We start from the raw sequence: 21523 nt of genomic DNA, 5'->3' as shown, positions 1-21523 counted from the left end.
CCATGAGGGTAGGATTATGATGAGCATGCTCTGTATTATCAGGACCTAACACAGTGCTCACAAAACATCAACCTAAGTATGTCTAGCTCAGCTTTGTTAAGTTCAATATCTAATTTTTTCTTTTAGTTCTGTAAGAGATTAGTCAATTCACAACTGGGTAGGGAAGAACTAAATAAACACCAAATGAACTCCAGAGACAGAGTAGACCCTGACTGAGACTTTCTTTTTTTTCTTTTTTCTTTTTCGAGGCAGGGTTTCTCTGTATAGTCCTGGCTGTCCTGGAACTCACTCTGTAGACCAGGCTGGCCTCGAACTCAGAAATCCGCCCGCCTCTGCCTCCCGAGTGCTGGGATTAAAGGCGTGCGCCACCACGCCCGGCTTGACTGAGACTTTCTTAGAGCCTCACTGGTATGTTATCACCCAGAGCCTCTAGCAAACAGAATTCCAAGTTAGGATGATGCCCCAGAAACAAATTCAAAGCTCCTTAAGATGTTTAACTTGCATGCCCAGCTTCACCAAATCCAGAATGTCTGCCCTGGGCCTGACTTCTCTTCCCACAGATGTTCTTACAGAGCCCTTCCCACACCCCAAATCCAAGACTCCATGCATATTCCCAGTCTGCTTTCCCATTAGACCATGATCTATATATGATATAAACCCCTGGCCTTTTCAGATTTTTCTATATATAATGATCTAGTTTGGCTGTTTCCCAATGACCAAGGAGGGACTTCATATGCTTCCAGAAGACATGGTTTTGGGATATGCACCAGTTTTCAAATAATCTTAATATCAGCAGCAAACACAATATTCAGAGAATTCCAGGGATCTAAAGATCTTGGGACCCATAATTTTATGTAAGTGTGGTTTGGAATTTTCCCCCATTTATATACAATCTATCTATCTATCTATCTATCTATCTATCTATCTATCTATCTATCTATCTATCTATATTTTGGAGATAGGGTTTCTCTATGTTATAGAGCTCTGGCAGTCCTGGACTCACTTTGTAGACCAGGCTAGCCTCAAACTCATAGATATCCCCCTGCCTCTGCCTCACAAGTGCTGGGATTAAAGGCATACACCACCACACCTGACTAAAGTACAGTGTCTTACATGATCACTTTGCCCTATAAAATGTTCAGAGATACTTCCCATGGTTTTTCCTTACTATAACCTTAAAAGGAGTCTAGAAATTAGATGTATTAGAAAATGAGCCTAGACACAAAACCATGGTAAGTTACTGGTAACATCTACCCAGTCGCTCACAAGGATTCAATCCTAAACTTACTTTTTTTTTTTAAGGCCAGTTTCTACCAAGGCTTAAACAGTTCTTCTAACCTCATAATAGATCTTCACTTAAAAGATAAAGAAGACAAAGATATAGAAATTTATAAGGAATCTTGTACAGGATTTAAAAAACAACCTCCTTTAATAACATTTTAGACTTTTGGAAGAGTTACAGAAATAGTTTACTTTCTATACACTCCTGATAGAGCATCATCAATGTTAGCACCTTACATAACATAGTATATTTACCAGAACTTGAACACTAATATTGGCATAATATACTAAATAAAGCCATATTCAAATGATACCAGCTTTTCCTGTCAATATTTTTTTTTGTCCCAGACTTCTTTCCAGAATCCCAAGATATTTAGTTATTTCTCTTTAGTCTCCTGAAGTATCTAACAACTCCATTTATTTTATCGTTGTTCATATTCTTGATGCTATAAACTTATTTATCAGTTATTTTGTTGGCTATATCCTTGATTTGTGTGTACTACTTGTTTTCTTACTATTATACTATTATAATTACACATTTTGGGCAAAATCCACAGCAATGATATTAGATTTGTCTTAGTGTTTATCACGGGATCGATTATTTGACATATTACTGATATAAAATTGGTCACTTGGTCAGACTAATTTCTTCTCTATACATTGGCTAACGTTTACTTATATGTTGAGGTAGCTGTTTTGAGATTATAAAAATGCTGCTAGAGGTCTTTACAGGACTATTTCTCCCTCACTGACAAACTTGTTCACTCTCCTTAACTCAAAGTTATAGGCTAACAATATGGCTCAGTGAGTAAAAGCACTCTTAACACACACTTGACCAATCCACAAGCAAGCAGGAGGAGAGAACCAACTCCACAAAGTTGTCCTCTGTTCTCCACATACACACTATGCCACAGGTGCTTTGTATGTACATACACACCACACACAAACACAAACACACACACCCATAATAATTTTTTTTTTTTTTTTTGGTTTTTCGAGACAGGGTTTCTCTGTGTAGCCCTGGCTGTCCTGGAACTCACTCTGTAGACCAGGCTGGCCTCGAACTCAGAAATCCACCTGCCTCTGCCTCCCAAGTGCTGGGATTAAAGGCCTGCGCCACCATGCCCAGTAATAATTTTTTAAAATTGAGCCCCTAGTGATTCATTGATATGATTTCTCCTCACTACTTCTATCATGCAAGCAGCACTTTTGTTACTACTTTATATCAATATGAATATCACTTTGGATGGTTTTGTGACTATGTTGCCTGGCTGGCCTGGAATTCACAGGTAGCACAGTCTGAGGCATGTGCTACCATGCCCAGATAATATTAACATATATAATGTATTTTATTTATATATATTTAAATATTTACTTCCTTGTGAAGGAGGATCCACATGCCAAGGAACACATGTGCATGCCAGAGGGCAAGTAGTAGGAGTTGGTTCCTTTTTATAAGGAAAAGAAAACGCTGTGGCCTTCTCATAACCCTCCTTCAGAGACTAGCATGATAGACTGGCGGGCATTCCGTTTTAACTTTCCTATTAGTCACACTGGAGTCAGAGACCATGGGCTATCTAAGTTCCCCCATGGACTTCAGGCAGATTATTCCCTTTGTCAGCTCACAGTCTTTCCCTTTTTGGCTATGGATAGGGATAGTGACTTTTTGTGAATCTGATCTAGGAAAATGTCACTATATATAGTATACAACATATTTTGCATACAACAATAGGGGTTCAAAGTCTTGAAACTCTTGTATTTATTATCTTTAAACCATAATTTCATGTTTAATAATCTATCCTATATAATACTTGTACATCTAAACATGTAAGAAAATGTTTTACATGATGTTAGCAAAACAAAACATCAGAAATAGGATAAACATCTACCAAAGGGACCAACTAGATAAATTATGATCATAGTATGTTATAGGATATTATACAGATAGTGAAACAGACACATGTGCATGTACACAGAGAGATGCTATACTATTGGACACATGATATACTAGTAAATGAAAATTAGAGTTACAAGATTGTGGGATTGCATTTTTGGTAAGATGAAGGTACACGGGTAGAGACAGAAATAGGAAAAAAAAGAGAGACAGAATAAATAAGAAAAATGAATGAGAAAGGTAAGAAAATTATTTGTATCAAAATACATAAGAGAAAATCTACAGAGTTTCATAATAAATCCAACATTAATGAAGAATTATCAGATTAATTTTGTTGTTTGGTTAGTCTGTAACTATTCTATTATTTCAATTTCTTACATTATTATTCTATTATTACAAAGGCACATTAGTTATTTTAAGAAACAAAGTAAAAATAAAGAACTTTGTCAAAGACAATTCTAGATCAATATAGGCCTTAAGATTTTTTCAATGACAAAAGCAATTAAATGACAAAAGAACAACCAAATGGATGGGGATTGGCCCAGAACAGAATGATACATGGTACAAAAACAAACATTTAATGAGAAAAACTGAATGAGTCTTTCAATGGATACAAACAGATCATTTGCTAATATTCATTCCTAATGAAAATACTGAGACCAAAGGAAGGCAACAAAGGAGAGTAACATCACATAGGCAAGAAAGGGAATATACTTCACTTCTAAAATAAACCTAAAGTGGGAGAGTAATGTAAAGGAATCTTAATCCAGCAACATGGCTGCTCTGGCAAGGGAATCACATCCAAAGACCTTCTAGCCTGTATAATCCAGCTGGAATGACATACCTTTAATCCCTCTGACTGGAATGAAGACATCCCCTTAGTACACACCTTTAGTCCCAAAAAATCGAGGTAAAGTTCGTTTGTAGAAGGAAGCAGCCATGTTTGAAAGTGACATTTGAGGGGCAAAGTGATGAGTCAGAGAAATATCTGACAGAATGAATCAGAAATAGGATACACCCAACTCCCATGAGAATAGACAGGAAAGTTCAGTTGAGTTCAGCTGAATGCAGTTGAGTTTAGCTGCATTCGTTCATGCGGCTCCATTCAGTTCTATTCAGCTCATAAAGTAAGTGCAGTGCAGTTCATGGAATTAAGAGGCAGTTTTCCAAGCAGAACAATTCAGAGAGAAGCCAAGAAAAGCCTGACTGAATCAGTCAGCTAGGAAGAGTTTTGAGCCAGAACAGCTGAATTGAAGCAGCCAACTCAGACATTTACAAAATGGAGTAGTACTCAGCTATTAAAAACAATTAATTTATGAAATTCTTAGGCAAATGGATATATCTGGAGGCCATCATCCTGAGTGAGGTAACCCAATCACAAAAGAAGTCACTTGATATGCACTCACTGATAAGTGGATATTAGCCCAGAAACTTAGAATACCCAAGATACAAGTTCCAAACACAAGAAAATCAAGAAGAAGGAAGAACAACGTGTGGATACTTCATTACTCCTTAGAATAGGGAACAAAATACCCATGGAGGGAGTTACAGAGACAAAGTTTGGAGCTAAGACGAAAGGATGGACCATCCAGAGACTATCCCATCCAGGGATCCATCCCATAATCAGCTACCAAATGCAGACACTATTGCACATGCCAGCAAGATTTTGCTGAAAGGACCCTGATATAACTGTCTCGCGTGAGGCTATGCCAGTGCCTGCCAAATACAGAAGTGGATGCTCACAGTCATCTATTGGATGGAACACAGGACCCCCAATGGAGGAGCTAGAGAAAATACCCAAGGAGGTGAAGGGGTCTGCAACCCTATTGGTGGAACAACAATATGAACTAACCAGTACCCCCAGAGCTCGTGTCTCTAGCTTTATATGAAGCAGAAGATGCCTAGTCGGCCATCATTGGGAAGAGAGGCCCCTTGGTCTTGCAAACTTTATATGCCCCCAGTACAGGGGAACACCAGGGCCAAGAAGTGGGAGTGGGTGGGTAGGGGAGCAGGGTGGGGGAAGGATATAGGGGACTTTTGGGATAGCATTTGAAATGTAAATGAAGAAAATATCTAATAAAAATTGAAAAAAAAACTCTGAATTATCTCGATACACTGAAAGATTAATGACAACCTTCTAAAGCCCTCTAGGAAAAAAAAAAAAGCCATGCGTGGTGGCGCACACCTTTAATCGCAGCACTCGGGAGGCAGAGGGAGGCGGATTTCTGAGTTCGAGGCCAGCCTGGTCTACAAAGTGAGTTCCAGGACAGCCAGAGCTATACAGAGAAACCCTGTCTCAAAAAAACAAAAACAAACAAACAAACAAAAGCAGCCAACTCAGAATGAACTAGAAAGAGTAAGCTTACTCAGTAGTAAACCACCAAGACAATAATTACATCTAGTGAATAAAAGTTACTTTTATAGTGTAAGACTACTGTGGCTGTGGTTGTTTGTATGAGAATGGCCCCCATAGACTTATATATTTGAATACTTGGTTCCCAATTGGTAGAACTGTTTGGGAAGGATTAGGAGGTGTGGCCTTATTGAAGATGTGTCCCTGGGTAAGGTTTCAAAAGACATTCCCATGTGCTTTCTGCCTTCTGTTTGTGGGTTTAAAATGTGAGTTCTCTCAGCTGTTCCTGCTACCATGTCTTTGCTCCACCATCATGAACTCTAACCCTTTGAACCATAAGCCCAAATAAGCATTTTCTTTTCTGGGCTGTGTTGGTTATGTGTTTTATCATAGCAATAAAAAGTAAGGCAACAGAAGCTGAGGAGGAGGGCGGCCCTGTAGGAGGACCAGCAGTCTCAATTAACCTGGACTCCCGAGATCTCTCAAACACTGGACCATCAACCAGGCAGCACACACCAGCTGATATGAGGCCACCAACACATATACAGCAGCAGACTGCCAGGTCTGAGTTCAGTCAGAGAAGATGCACCTAACCCTCAAGAGACTGGGGGCCCCTGGGAGTTTAGAGGTCAGGTGGGGTGTGGGTAAGGAATAGGGACATCATCATAGAGACAGGGGATGGGGAAGAGGTATGGGATGTGTGACAGTCAGAGGGTGGACGGGGATGGTAAGACTAAGATAAGATCAATATAGACATTATATGGGTAGTTAAATAGTATTAATTGCTTTTCTTGTCATTGTGAGACAATAGGTGACAAAAGGAACTTTAATTCATTTATTTTGGCTTGGAGTTGGAGAAGATATAATTCATGGCAGGGAAACATGGTAGCAGGAGCAAGAACTGGTTTTGTGTTCCTAGTCAAGAAGTGGAGAGAGATAAATACTGGTAGTAAGCTCACTCACCCTTTCTCCTGACTCTCTTATTCATTGTAGATCCCCATTCTAAAGGATAGTGCTACCCACATTCAGGGTGGGTGTTCCCTCTCCAGTTAATCAGAAATAACCTCATCCACACCCTGTTTCTTAGATGCTTCCAAACCTAGCCAAGTTGACAATGAAGATTAACCATCTCTAAAGTGTTGTTTGTAGATGAGAAAGCTCAAAGAGAACTTTTTTTTTTTAATTTGAAAGAGTTACCCTGGAGGATGGAAATAATTTTATGGTTTGTTAAGGAAGATCAATTGAACACTGAGATATGGAAAGTGAGGTCACACAGTGGGTATCTGCAGTGGATATCTCCAGATGCTACATTTGGCCAAAACTAAAACTGTTCCTTGGTGAATTCAGCATAGTATAAGAGAACACTATCTGATTGCCTATTTTTCATCATCAAGTAAAGGAACCAACAGTCTGTGAATTCTTGCTTGTTTGTATGGATCAGATGACAATCAACAAGAGATCATCTCTCCCACTATTTCTCCCCTTAGAATGCTAAGTTAATAGTGGTGTATCACATGACATACTAGATGTCATCCGTTCTGAACATTTTACATGTTGTATGTCTTTTAACCCCTAACACAACCTCTGGTAGTCAATACTATTATTGTCTCAAAGTTTACAGATGAGCAAACTGAGACACTCAGGAAATAACTCGCCTTTGGGTCATAGCCAAGATTTCAACCTAGGCATCCTGCTTTAGAGTTTGGCTTTTAGCAGCAATGCCTCCTGTTGTTAGAGAGCTGTTTCCTAGAGGAAAGTCATAACCTGTGAATTAGAGTTCTGGAGAAAAGTAAGCTGAACAAGACTAAAATGGCAGAAAGAAACAACTTCCAGAGTAGAAAGAACTGAGAGAAGAAACAGAAGAAGCCCCCAGGGTCTCATGAGTAAATAGCAATCAAGAGTTACCACAGAGTGTCTGCAGTCTAGAAACATCTAAAAACATGTAGAAAGAAAATAGAACAAAGCAAAAATAACTTTCAAGTAAACAAATTAAACAAGCAGATGGCACAAAGGGGATCAAGGCCCTTGTTTTTTATAATATCTAACGTCAAAAGACAAGCTAAGAGCTATAGGCCTCAAAGGTTTAAAAACTTGAGCAAATCAGAATACCTCATATGTGAATAATACATGAACAAGCTGTCATATGCGAACAATTAACCATGAAGCCACAGCCCCCAAACTAGGTTTCCTTCTTGTTTCTATGACACAGAACTGCTCTCTGGTCCTCACTGAATCCAGGACAGGCTGGCTTGGGTACTCTATAGAAACTGAGCATGTAGGCAAAGCTTTTAGTTTTTTGAGAACCCAGAGATTTAATGTGTCCTTATCCTACTCATCTCTGAGTATGTGCCCTGCTAACCATTGCTCCTTGTAGGCAATCATCTTGTCTACTTGTCACTTCTTTGCTTCTAGCAGAAAAGCACAGACTTGGCATTAGGTCCTGGCTTGCAATCCCACTGCTTGCCTAGCTTGCCTTGGAGCCTTAGTTTCCTGGCTCACAAGGCAGAGTAATAATTTCCATGCACAGGGCTGTTGAGAAGATCAAGAAAGCCATTTGAGGAGACTTAGCCACTGCATGCTAGACATTAAAATGCTCATTATGTTTTGATTTCCTGTACATAAGAGTTTGGCCTTTCCCAAGAGCCTGTTTTATTTTCTGCCTACATGCTCTATTTCGAAGGGCTTATACCCATTGTTTGGAAGTTGCATTCTCCTCAATGCAAATGAGTAAAACACCTTATCTCCAGCCTTGACTGGCCCATTTTTAACATTTAGGTGTTTCCCTAAACATCATCAAGTACTAAAATAGATTCTCTTTTGCCTATCTCCAAATTAGTTTCTATCCTCCCCTCATATCCTCAATCTCAGTTGATCAACAGTTCTATCATTACTTTCTATGAGACTAATAAACAAAAATCCTTTGGTGATAGCCTTTAATCCCCACACTACACACACCAGTGTTTGTAGATTCTGCTTCAAACACGATATTCTCCATCCCTACTGTGGGCTCTTATGCCAATAGCCCTCACCTTTCATCTGGAGACAACTACAGTTGCTTAATTGCCTTTCCTTTCTGCTGTTAGCTTCACAGAGTCTCCTTTCTAAGAATGAATTCACACAGCACAGTTTCCCTCCATAAGACTTCTGTGGTACAGCCTATAGGATGCAGACTTAAACTTGCTAGCTAGGCAACCTTCTGCTTACAGAATGTCTTTACCCACAAACAAAACAATCTGCCATTGTTGTTATGTTTGTATCACATGCCACCACCTCAACCAGCTTGGTGATCTTGAAGACAGGGACAGTGCTACACTCACCTCTGTATAACCTGCCTGTACTCACTGTCTTCACTCACTGCCTATCAGTTGCAGACAAGGCCTCAGTGGTTATTAACTGAATGGATCAGAAATAAAAAATAAATAGAAGAACCAACTAAAGCTCTGAAGAACTGATACATTTTATTTATTTTTTTTAAAGATTTATTTATTTATTATAAGTACACTGTAGCTGTCTTCAGACATTCCAGAAGAGGGCGCCAGATCTCATTACGGATGGTTGTGAGCCACCATGTGGTTGCTGGGATTTGAACTCTGGACCTTCGGAAGAGCAGTCGGGTGCTCTTACCCACTGAGCCATCTCACCAGCCCCTGATACATTTTAGAGACAATATATATATAGGATATGAAGGAAAAGAAAAAATAATTGGTAGATAAGATAAAATACAGGTAAAGCTTAGGAAGAGAAAATGCCAAGAAAGAGAGAAACTGAGTTTCTGAATATGGATGGAATGATGTATTCCTGCTCCTGCTCTGATGAATGTAAATAAATAAAGATTCTTTTTAGCACTTGCAGAATTCAAAAGATTGTTCATTTTAAAACTCATTTCAAGGCCAAAAGGCAACAAATATTCTTTGAAAAGGAACAAATATTAAAATTAATATTAAAATAAACAAATTCAGAAAACAGAAGAAAATGCAATAGTGCCAAGTAGTGGTGGAGCACGCCTTTAAGCCCAGTACTTAGGAGGCAGAGGCAGGTGGATTTCTGAGTTCAAGGCCAGCCTGGTCTACAGAGTGAATTCCTGGACAGCAGGGCTACACAGAGAAACCCTGTCTCGAAAAACCAAAAAAAAAAAAAAAAAAAAAAAAAAAAAAAGAAAGAAAATGCAATACCAACCCTAAAAACAGAAAGCATAAATTTCTACATTGGACACAAAATCCCCACCCCCAAAAAAGGTTATAACAAAGGTGAAAACCAACAGTAATCTGTTTGTAAGAGAAAAAGCTCTCAAATATTAGTGAGCCTAGGAAATGTTCTAAAGTTACTACACACAAAATAATTGTTACCGATTATCTAGAGACGAGAGAATGGAGAGATGGCTCAACAATTAAGAGTGTGTGTGGTGCTTACTGCTCCTGCAGAAGACTCAAGTTTGGTTCTCAGCACCATGATAGGCAGCTCACAGCTCCAGACCCAACACCCTCTTCTGGCCTCCATGGGTACCCACACATATATGCACTCATTCTCTAACATTTATATTCTCTCTTCCCCTTCCCCTGATAAAAATAAATCTTAAAAAAGAAACAGAACCAACTTTAATCCCTGAACTCAGGAGAAAGAGGTAGGCAGATGTCTGAGTTCAAAGACAATCTGATAAACATGAGAGAGAGAGAGAGAGAGAGAGAGAGAGAGAGAGAGAGAGAACAAATGAAAGAAAGACAACAAGCATCTCTTTCAGTATTACAAAAAAATTATACAACTAAAGAAGCAAACAAAAGAATTTCAAGGAACTTCAAAAGGAAATGAACTGCATTTTGTTTTGCTTTTGTTTTGAGGCATAGTATTATTTATGTAGTGAAGGCTAATCTCATACTGGATAATCCTTTTCCTCTCAGAGTGCTGATTATTACAGGTACATGTTATCATGCCAGACACCACTCTGAAAGGATTCACTGGGAGCTGCAGGACTGCTGCCTCAGAAAGAAACTGACTAAGGAACAGCTTACTTTACAAAAACCCTTTATATTTAAAAAAATATTTTTTGTAACTAGGCATGGTGATGCACACCTTAAATCCCAGCCCTTGGAAGGCAGAGGCAGGTGGATCTCTGACTTTGAGACCAGCCTGGTCTACCAAGTGAGTTCCAGGACAGCCAGTGCTATACAGAGAAACCCTGTCTTGAAAAAACAAAAGATGTTTTTCTCTTATTTTTTTAGGTTTTGTTTCAAAGCCAGCTTTAGCAGCACATCTGTAATTTAAATACTCCTTAAAAGCTAAGGCAGGAGAACTATAGATTCAAGAGCAGCATGAGCTTTAAAGCAAAACTCTGACTCAAAGAAACAACCCCCAAGAAAGTTTTTATTATTGTTATTGTTGTTATTCTTATTTTGTTTTTTTCAAGACAGGGTTTTTTAAATTTATTTATTTTATTTTTTAATTTTTACACTCCATATTTTATTCTACCCCATCCAACCTTCGACTGTTCCACATCCCATATCTCCTCCCCACCCCTGTCTCCACATGGATGAACCCACTCCCCACCCCACCTGACCTCTAAATTCCCTAGGGCCTCCAGTCTCTTGAGAGTTAGGTGCATCATCTCTGAATGAACACAGACCCAGAAGTCCTCTACTGTATGTGTGCTGGGGGCCTCATATCAGCTGATGTATGCTGTCTGTTTGGTGGTCCAGTGTTTGAGAGATCTCGGGGGTCCAGATTAATTGAGACTGCTGGTCCTCCTACAGGATCGCCCTTCTCCTCAGCTTCTTTCAGCCTTCCCTAATTCAACAACAGGAGTCAGCTGCTTCTGTCCATTGGTTGGGTGCAAATATCTGCATCTGACTCTTTCAGCTGCTTGTTAGGTCTTTTGGAGGGCAGTCATGATAGGTCCCTTTTTGTGAGTGCTCCAACTACATTCATAGTGGCCTTATTTGTGATAGCCAGAAGCTGTAAGTAAAATAGATGTGCCAGGACAGAAGAATGGATACAGAAAAAGTGGTTCATTTACACAATGGAATAGTACTCGGCAATTAAGAACAAGGACATCCTGAGTTTTGCAGGCAAATGGATGGAACCAGAAAACATCATCCTGAGTGAGGTAACTCAGACCCAAAAAGATGTGCATGGTATGTACTCACTAATAAGTAGATATTAGCCAAAAAAAAAAAAAAAAAAAAGGTACAGAATACCTAAGATACAATCCACCGGACTCAAAAAACTGAAGTGCCCAAGTGAGGATGCCTCAGTCCCACTAGGGAGAGAGAAGAAAGCAGTCACAAGTAGGGAGGGAGGGAGGGACCTGGGAGGGAAGTAGGAGGGAGAGGGGGAACCTGATCTGGTATTGGGTGAGGGAAAAGGACTGAAGCCCTGAGGGCCAGCAGAAGAAATGGAAACAGGCAACCTAGGGAAATAGGAGGTTGGGGGAACCCTCCAGAATGCACCAGAGATCTAGGAGGTGAGAGACTCTCAGGACTCAAAGAGAAGGATCTTAGATGAAATGCCAGACACTAGGGAGAGGGAACTTATAGAGTCCACCTCCAGCAGGACATCCCACAATCATATCTCTGATCCATAATTGTTTCTGTCTGAAAGAATTACAGGGATGAAAATGAAGAGGATCCTAAGGAAAAGAAGGTCCAGTGACAGGCCCAAAGTGGGATCCAGCTCAAGGGGAGGTCCCAAGGCCTGACACTATTACTCAGGGTTTCTTTTTAAAAAAACTGTTTTATTTATTTACCTTCCAGCTGTAGCCACCCTCCCAGTCCCCCCTTTCACAGTTCCTCATCCCTTTCCCCCTTCCCCTTGCCTCTGAGAGGGTGTTCTCCCACTGTTCCCCACCCCACCAGAATCCCCCTTCCCTGGGGCCTCAAGAGACAGGGTTTCTATGTGTACTTCCGGCTGTCTTGGATCTTACTCTGCAGACCAGGCTGGCCTCAAACTCAGAGATCTCCCTGCTTCTACCTGCCAAGTTGCTGGAATTAAAAATGTGAACCACATGGGTTGGAGAGATGGCTCAGCGGTTAAGAACACTGACTGCTGTTCTGGAGGTACTGAGTTCAAGTCTCATCAACCACATGGTGGTTCACAACTATCTGTAATGAGATGGGTGCTCTCTCCTGGTGTGTCTGAAGACAACTCCAGTGTACTTATATGTAATAAATAAATCAAAAAATGTGATCCACTGCCCAACGAAAGTTTAATATTTCAACTAGGAATATTTGTGAATAAACTAAAAGTGATAGTACTGGCAAATGTAATCGCAAAAAAAAAAAGAAAAGGTACCCATAAACTTGGGAAAATAGCACACAAAAGAAATGAAAGTTTAAAGAGAGATACTTTCCATGCATTGTTAAGTGTGGATTAAAACCAACTTGTGTGTAAGTATGTATGCTGGCATTTGGAGGTGCAGACCAAAACTACATGAGACTTGTAACCATGATACCATCACCACTAAACCACCGTACTATGAAAAAAAGAATGTGTAACAGTAATAAAAACTAAAAATGGCTATCACACCTCAGGCATTACAGACTTTGTACTGGATACAGCAAGAATTTTGTTAAAATACAGACATACTTCTTGTCCTTGGGAGAAACATTCTTTTTACGTCATCATCTTCTCCAAGGTCCCCTTCACTTTCTGCAGTCCTGTGGCATCTTTAAGGAGTCGTTTGCTGCCTCTGTAGCTGCAATTCAGTCCTGTAAAAAAAGCATAATTCCATCACCTCACAAGAAAAGAAAGCACATTTCTAGGAAGTCCACTTATCTAACTTCCTTAATCTTTCCTAACTCATTATCAGAGCCCTGGACAAATGTGTCAGGTGCACAGAGCCAAGTGAGGTCATTAAAATGCACATGATGATTGACAGCAACTGTAAGTGCTGCTGGATCACTGATGTGAGCTCTGACTACTTAAAACTGAGACTAGAGCATACAAACACAGGTCAGTGAGCTCAGCCACCAACTCAAGATGATTCATTAAAATCTTTTCATCCCCCACTCTAGTTAAGCTTCCGGCAGTCTGACAGCAATAATTAGCTGATAAGCATGTGGCCTTCAGCTTCCAGGATGTACAACCTAAAGATATGGTAATTTTGTTTTCTTCCTTTGAAGCCCTAGGCACATGTGCCCCCTCTCTATAAATATATATATGTACATACACACACACATATATATGTATATATATGTGTATGTATACACACACACACACACACACACACACACACACACACACATATATATATATATATATATATATATATATATATATATTCATTCTAGGCCAAGTAACAACTATTTTTCTTTCTCCTCTCAGATCCTTGCATCCACTTCATCCCATTTTGCCCACGGACAATGTTAGGCATATGGCAATTTATAGTGAAGGAATAAAACAAAGTCTTTTAAACCAAAACCACCAAAGATGCTTTATGAGTTCTTAAAATTACTGAGAATGGACTTAAAAACACAGTGCTCTTGAGTTCTATATTCCTTTACCAAAGCATTCTTCTTGGTTAAAATGCCAATTAACAAAATGGACCCAAAGTGAGTATGCTAGTAAGAAGGGCTTGAAGTTTCAGCTATTCACACCTTGCTACATTACAAGGGCATCAGGGTTGTGAATATCTATGAATACAAACAGGTTTGGCCCTCACAAACCAACCAAAGTGGCTACACTTTATTCCCAGCATGCACTTACGCCTTTCCTACTGCTTCTACTCTGCACTAGAGCTCCAGCTACATTAGCACATACAATCCTTACCATGATCTTAGTGTGTAAAGTCTATTGCTCTAATACCCAGATGATGACACAGAGAAACTCAGTCAATTATTTTAGCCATGCCACGTGTACTATGATGCTTTTCACAGGCAAGCAAATTTAATTTTAATTTTCCAGTACATTGAAGACTCATCACTGTTTCGCTTTTGTTTCCCTGGGTTTTTCCTAATTTACAATTTATTAAAAACCTAATTCATAATTCTCCAACTTTTTTATTTTAGAAAATTATCTTATGAACAGAAGAAGAAAATCTGGAGTCTAGAGAGATGGCTCAATGATTAAGAGCACTGCCAACTCTTGCAGAAGCCCTGGGTTCAGTTCCCAGTTCCAACACGACAGCTTACAGCTATCTGTAGGTCCAGTTCTAAGGGATCTTCTCCTGTGGGTAACAGGCACACATGTGATACACATACATACATGCAGGAAAACAAAACACTCATACATATAAAATAAAAATAAGTATTTTTTTCTGAAAAGAAAGAATATCTGATGTTGTGAGAATCAGAAGCAATAATTATCATAAACAATTACATTCACTCACCTCTAACTTATTCTATTTATTTTTAGCTATTTTGTTGTTCACCAAATCACCTCTAACTTTGAAGTCACAAAGTAAGACATCTCTTCACTTTCCAGTTCAGCTGGCAGGGACACAATGCTAATAATGTAAGCAGCTAACAGCTTGATTCACTACAGACCATTTGAATATTGTTTGTTTCAAAGCTCTAGACTCTAGCCTGGATGGTGTATTTTTGTCATAAGAAGCATCAGGTATACAAGACAACTAACAGATACATATCTGAAAAGACAAGGACCCATAAAATACAGCAGTGCCTATGGGCTAGAAGCCACTGGCTTCATTCCTGAAGAAAAGCTTCATGACCGACACACACCTATCTCTGTGAGAAGCTCTTCTCACCTTCAGCTCCACTGACAGAATGCATCCTTCAAAAACACAAAGCAGGTGGACAATGAAGGAATCAATTTGTTTAAGTTTTGCACAAAGTGTGCTTGATTGAACTGAAACTATAATTTCTTTTTCGCAACACCAATTCTCCTGGTACCAAGAAGCATTCACAGTAGTTGCAGAGTAAAACAAACGTTCCTACCTGTAGCACAGAAGAAGCCACCACCCCACCCCACCCCCCAAAATGCAACTGCATTGCTTTCTACACATTTTCATAAAATCAAATGTTGCTGAATTCCTAAACAAGACAAAGCTGGTTTAAACAGGCTAAATAAAGAAGCTAATCAATGTCAGACCAGCCTATATTTTAAATTATTAATTGAAGGTAGATGTTTTCCAAAATTAATCAAATAAAAATGATAAGTCAAAACTACATTCCTTAATTGTTATTATAGGAAGAAACCCACTTGGGACCATCTGTCTTTGAGATTAGCCACCCACAGAGAGAAATGTCCCAATGGACCAATGCTACAAAATCATGTGGATTCCAAGTCACAAGGTAGCTATGACAGGAAACCTATAGTTATTTGAGAGATCACAGAAAGCCTATGATGTAATCTTTAATAAGCAAAATCTACATAATGTAATACTCACCATGGACATAAATGGACAATTCAGTGGTATTTAGACTATTCACAGCACTGAGCAACAATTACCTCTACCCATTCACAAAATATTTTCAGCAATTAAAAATAAAACCTTGTACTCATAAGCAGTTATTGCTAGCGCCCACCCCTAATCCCTAGAAATCACCAATTTGATTTATGTTATTTTAGAGTTATTTCTTTGGGTTACTTCTTTTATTTCTGTTGTTTTGAAACTCACTATATATACACCCAGACTAGTCTCCAACTCTCAGACAACCTTCATTCTCTTAAATGCTGTGATTACATGGTATGAGCTACAATGCTTAACTTCCTTGGAATAACTGATATCAACAGAATCATGTAACATGACCCTCCATGTCTGCTTCTTTCAGTTAACACTGTATTTCATCTAAATTGTATTATGTACTGTGGCCTCCCTTCCCCCAGCCTGGAACCTGCTTGCTCAAGGGTGGAGCTTCCTGCTCATTCGTCCTGCCACGCCTACTGCTAGACCCTGCCTTTGCTGCCTGGAGGCACACACGTGTTCGTCCTGGTACTGGACCCTGAGTTACTTGGCGGGATATTGGGTTCCCTCCCCCTTCCTTTATAACTGAGTGTCTGGAAATAGTAAAATTGAGCTTTGATCAGAATCCTGTCTTAGCTTCATTCTTTCTTCCGCCCCGTCTAGATTCCTCTCTTTTCAGCTCGAACTGCCATTCTCAGTTGAACCGTTAGTGTTGTGGACTGCGGGCAGGCCGCAACAATGTACCACCATTTTATTTCTTTTTACCATGAAAAACCCACTTGTACGTATCACAATTCTTCACTGATTTATGTATTGATGAATACCAGGTTGTTTTTAATCATTTGGCCATTGTTAATAGCATTGCTGTTAGTAAAACTATTTATAAACATTAAATATTTGAAAACATGTTTCCAATTACTGGGGTAAATACCTGAGGGTAAAATTTCTTTGTCACATGAAAATTCTGCATTCAACTTTTTAGGGCATTACTGAACTGTAGCAACAGAAGCTCCACTGTTTTACATTCTTACCAGCAAAGTACATGGTGGGACTCTTCACAGCCTCATCAATACTTATAACTTTATTAAGTTCTGTTTTGCTTTGCTCTCAAGGATATAGCCATCCTGTGGCTATGAAATGGTACGTCACTGTAGTTTGATCTGTATTTTCTTAATAACTAATGGTGCTGAGTATCTTTTCACATGCATACACATTTGTATATATTCTTTAGAAAAATTTACTCAAGTCCTTTACCCATATTTTGATTAGGTTGTTTAGTTGTTGAGTTCTAAGATGACAAATAGCGGGCTCTTATGAGATTTTCAATTTTCTACTGTTCTGTAAGGTATTTTCTTGATAGCATCCTTTGGTCCACAAAAGTTTTATGATGTGCTCTAATTTGCCAAATTTTTAAATTTACTGATTGGGTCCAAGATCAACAAGATTTACTCATGACCAGTAAGAGACCTTGCTACCAAAGCCTGAGAACCTGAGTTCAAGCGTACAGCCAACAGTGGACAGAGAACAAAATCCTAACTGTCCTCTGACTTCTACAGTTGTGCCGTGGCACATGAGTGCTTACTCTCAGTTACACTGACTGGTAATATTATAACATTTTTAAAGATTTGCTTTTTGGGTAAGAAACCTAGCTCAGCACTTAAGAACATTTGTTGCTCTCCCAGAGGACCTGTGTTAGGTTCCCAGAACCTACATGGTGACTGACAACCAGTTCCAGGTGATCTGATCCCCTTTTCTGGCCTCCATGGGCACCAGACATGTGCATGCGATATATGTACATATATGCAGGCAAAATGCTCATATACATAAAATAATTTTAAAAGAGATTTGCCTTTATGTTTACTTAGGTATCATAGTTTTGCTCTTATAACTGGGCCTTTGATTCCTTTTGACTTTAGCACATGGTGTGAATTTTGGATATAAGGTCACTGTTTTACATGAAGATACTGATTTGTCTCTACACCACTATTAAGAACATTATTCTTTGACTACTGCATGGTCTTAAAAGCCTTTTGAAAAATAATTGGCATCACTCAGAAGGGGTTTTTCTGTATTCTCAGTTTTATTCTATGTATCTATATGCATATGCATGCCAGAATCATAATGTTTGATTATTACATCTTTGTAGTGAATTTTGAAATTCAGACATGCAAGTTTTCTGACTTCACTTTTCAAAATTGCCATGACTATCCAAGGACCTCTGACACTCTGTACGAGTGAATTCCTGTCAGACCAGCTTACACCACTGGCAGTTCAATGCTGAACCATTTCTCTGTCCCTAAAGAAATTTTTTTTCTTTTCTTTAACTATCCAGAATAGAATTAATAAAAAGAAGATCATTTCTAAAACAGACTTTTATTTCTCTGACTAATATTTAGGGTAGTGTGTATTAGATTTTTTAAAAATATTTACTTTATATTTGTGCAAAAATATGTCACTCTGTGTGTGTATGTAGCACACATGTAATTGGATCCCCTGCAACTGGAGTTATAGTTTGTTGTGAGCTTCCTGATGCGGGTGCTAGGAACCAACTCAGGTCTTCTACAACAGCTCACAGTGCTCTTAACCTCTAAGTTATCTCTTCAACCTAAAAGCTCTTTAAAAAGTACTTTCTTGAAAAATGTTGGCTGAGGTCTGTGAGAAAACAGTCACTTGATGTTATAGATATTCCTTGGGCTGAACACAATCTGTTTCTTGTTTGCACATCAAAATTTAAACTGAAAGAGATATGGTAACAGGAAAAAATAACTGCAGTGCTTTCTAAGACTAGCAACTTCCAGAAAATTGTATGGTCCCCAAAACTACAAGTCATTTGAGACCGGAAGATTGAGTCTATGAAGCAAAGAATTGCTGTTGCACCTGTGTCTGCTGTCAATTTCTGCTCCAGAACCAGAAAGCCCTCCTGACACAGTAGGTAGAAAAGGCTTTCTGTTTGGTCCTGCCTCCAGGGCAGCCACAGTCACCCTCCCTGTAACAGTGCTTTCAACAAGAAAACTAAATTGCACCTTGCCCTGCTTCACACTCCTCTACTCTAGCTGCACTCAGTTCACCTGAACTTAATGTCAAGACTTGGGAACAGGTGGAACACGAAGCTTTCTAGTTGGTGGTAGAACAGATGAAAAGATTTACTTATATTTATGCAAATATGTGTGTCTGTACATATGTATGCACACATGGAGTACAGGCTCTTGTGAATTGCCTAAACTCTACAAGAAACAAGCTAGGGGCAGAGGTGGTACACTCTAGTCTGTCAGAGAGACAACCTTAGCTTCTCAAACCCCCAGTTCAGAATCTCTAATCTGAGATAGCACAAAGTACCCAAGCACAGGACAATTCAATTACTTCACTTACTTGAGTCTGTGCTTTCTATTTCCAGGAGCCAAGAGGAGGCTTTTCAGGAGCTCTGTGAAACAGCTACAAACTGATAAGCCTCAATTTTAAAGTAGCCAGTACCTGAACACATGGTCAGTCAACATGAGAATCGACAGACTGTGGTAAGTATGCAGTGGAACATTCCTTAGCAATAAAAATATTTACTTGATATATCATATTGAACTCAAAATCTTATTGAACAAATGAATCTTAGAAAAGAAAATATATATAACTCTGGTATATAGAATTTTAGGGAAAACAAAAAATCTCTGATGGTAGAAAAATTACAAGAGATTACATCTGAATGACAATGAAAGTATAAAAGCTCTTTTCAAGTTGACAAGAACATTTTGTATGAGAGCGCTTGGAATGCTGATTACCCTTCTCAAAACTGCACAGTTAAAATCTCCAGGCGGTAGTGGTGCACAGCTTTGATCCCAGCAGAGGCAGAGACAAGTGGATCTCTCTGCGTTAGAGGCAAGTCTGGTATACAGAGTGAGTTCCAGGACAGCCAGACCTACAGAAAGAAAAAAAAACCTGTTTGTTTCTTTTATATCTATATGTCTTATCTATGTAAATCACACCTCAGTTATTAAAAAATTAAAAGTTCAAAGGCCTTTTTAAAAAATGACACAAAGGTAGTTGTGTATCATTATTATGAGATTCTGATATAGAGGTAAGATGTTTGAAAATTGTGTATTCTTATTTATATCTTTAAGGCCAATGGGGTGGTTTGATGGATGAAATCATTTGCCACCAAGCCCAACAACTTGAGGTTAATTCCCAGAACTCACTTCAGCTAGAAGTAATAACTCACTTCTGACCTCCACATGCATGATACTGCATGTTTGCATACAAACACACACACAATAAATGTAACTAAAATTAAAATACATGGGGCCATATAGTGGATCAGTAGTTAAGAGTGTATGCTGTTATTGAAAAAGATCAGGATTCAATTCCTAGCACCCAAATGGAGGCTCACGACCTCCTCAGGCACCTGGCATGCATGTGATACACAGACATACATGAGAGGCAAAACACTCACATACATAAAATATTAACAATAAATCTAAAAATACATATATATCTTTAAGTAAAACAGTAATGTATCTTTTTAAAGTTGTATGTAATTTTATCTTTAATTATTTACTCTGTGTGTGTGTGTGTGTTCTATGCATGAGTGTGCACTTGCAGAGGCCAGGAGTTAACAAACATCAGGTTTTTCTCCTCTATCACTACCCACCTCATTTTTGAGACAGTTTCTCTTACTGAACCCAAGACGCAGCTGTTTCATCTAGACTAGCTAAACAGAGTTCCAGGTATCCACCTGCCCTGACACCATCTCTAGTACTGAAGTTACATGAACACAACAGCACCCAGCTTTTATATGAATTCTATGGGTCTTAAATTTAGGTTTTCATTATTGTGCAATCACTATACCTACTGAGCTATCTCCTCAGTTGTGGTGGTTTGAATAGGCTTGGCCCAGGAAGTGGCACTATTAGGAGGTGTGGCCTTGTTGGAGTAGGGATGGCCTTCTTGGAGGAAGTGTGTCACTTTGAGGGTAGGCTTTGAGACCCTTGTTTTAGCTGCCTGGAAGCCAGTCTTCCCCTGGCTGCCTTCTGATCTAGATTTGGAACTCTCAGCTCCTTCTCCAGCACCATGCCTGGATGCTACTATAATAATGGACTGAACCTCTGAACCTGTAAGCCAGCCCCAATTAAATGTTGTCCTTTATAAGAGTTACCTTAGTCATAGTGTCTCTTCACAGCAATTGGAACTCTAAGACACCAGCCTTCACTTAATAAATTCTAACTTAATTACATGAACATTTCTTTCAAGTTTCCCTAACTCTAAACACCCCTCCATATCAAATATTTTAGGTATGTTGAAAATATAAAGTACAGTATCAAGAATAGACATTTGTAAAAATAAAACAGATTATAAAGCCATGTATATTCCATATGGCAAACTGGGCGATACAGAATCGTATTTGAGACTAGAGAAGAGCACTCTATGACAGTCAATTCTGACTGGCTGGCTTTAGAAACATCTAGATGGGTAGACGCACATCCCCAGGTGTTTCCAAAAGCAGTTCTATCACTGGGGACTACCAGTTGGTATTTAAAGTATGGTGACAGAAATTAGGTGAAGAGGAAGAGGAAGGGGAAGGAAGGGAATTGCCCTTTCCTGAACTCTTCCTGTATTTTCTCTCTTTGTGCTTTCCATCTACCAAGAAGTAAAGAAC

General features: G+C 39.1%; 1 protein-coding gene across 1 annotated transcript in view; it reads right to left on the bottom strand.

The window, feature by feature from the left end:
- Nucleotides 1–21523, bottom strand: part of Zhx3 (zinc fingers and homeoboxes 3) — an 89218-nt gene that overhangs the window by 42796 nt on the left and 24899 nt on the right. Inside the window, 2 exon segments of the mRNA XM_085832637.1 lie at nucleotides 13104–13225; nucleotides 19653–19789. The gene's annotated coding sequence lies outside the window, so the exon portion shown is untranslated.

Source organism: Mus caroli, unplaced genomic scaffold (genome assembly GCF_978045245.1).
Source record: "Mus caroli unplaced genomic scaffold, Mus_caroli_1 scaffold_2, whole genome shotgun sequence".
Lineage (NCBI taxonomy): Eukaryota > Metazoa > Chordata > Mammalia > Rodentia > Muridae > Mus > Mus caroli.
This window is presented reverse-complemented; position numbering and strand designations above follow the sequence as displayed.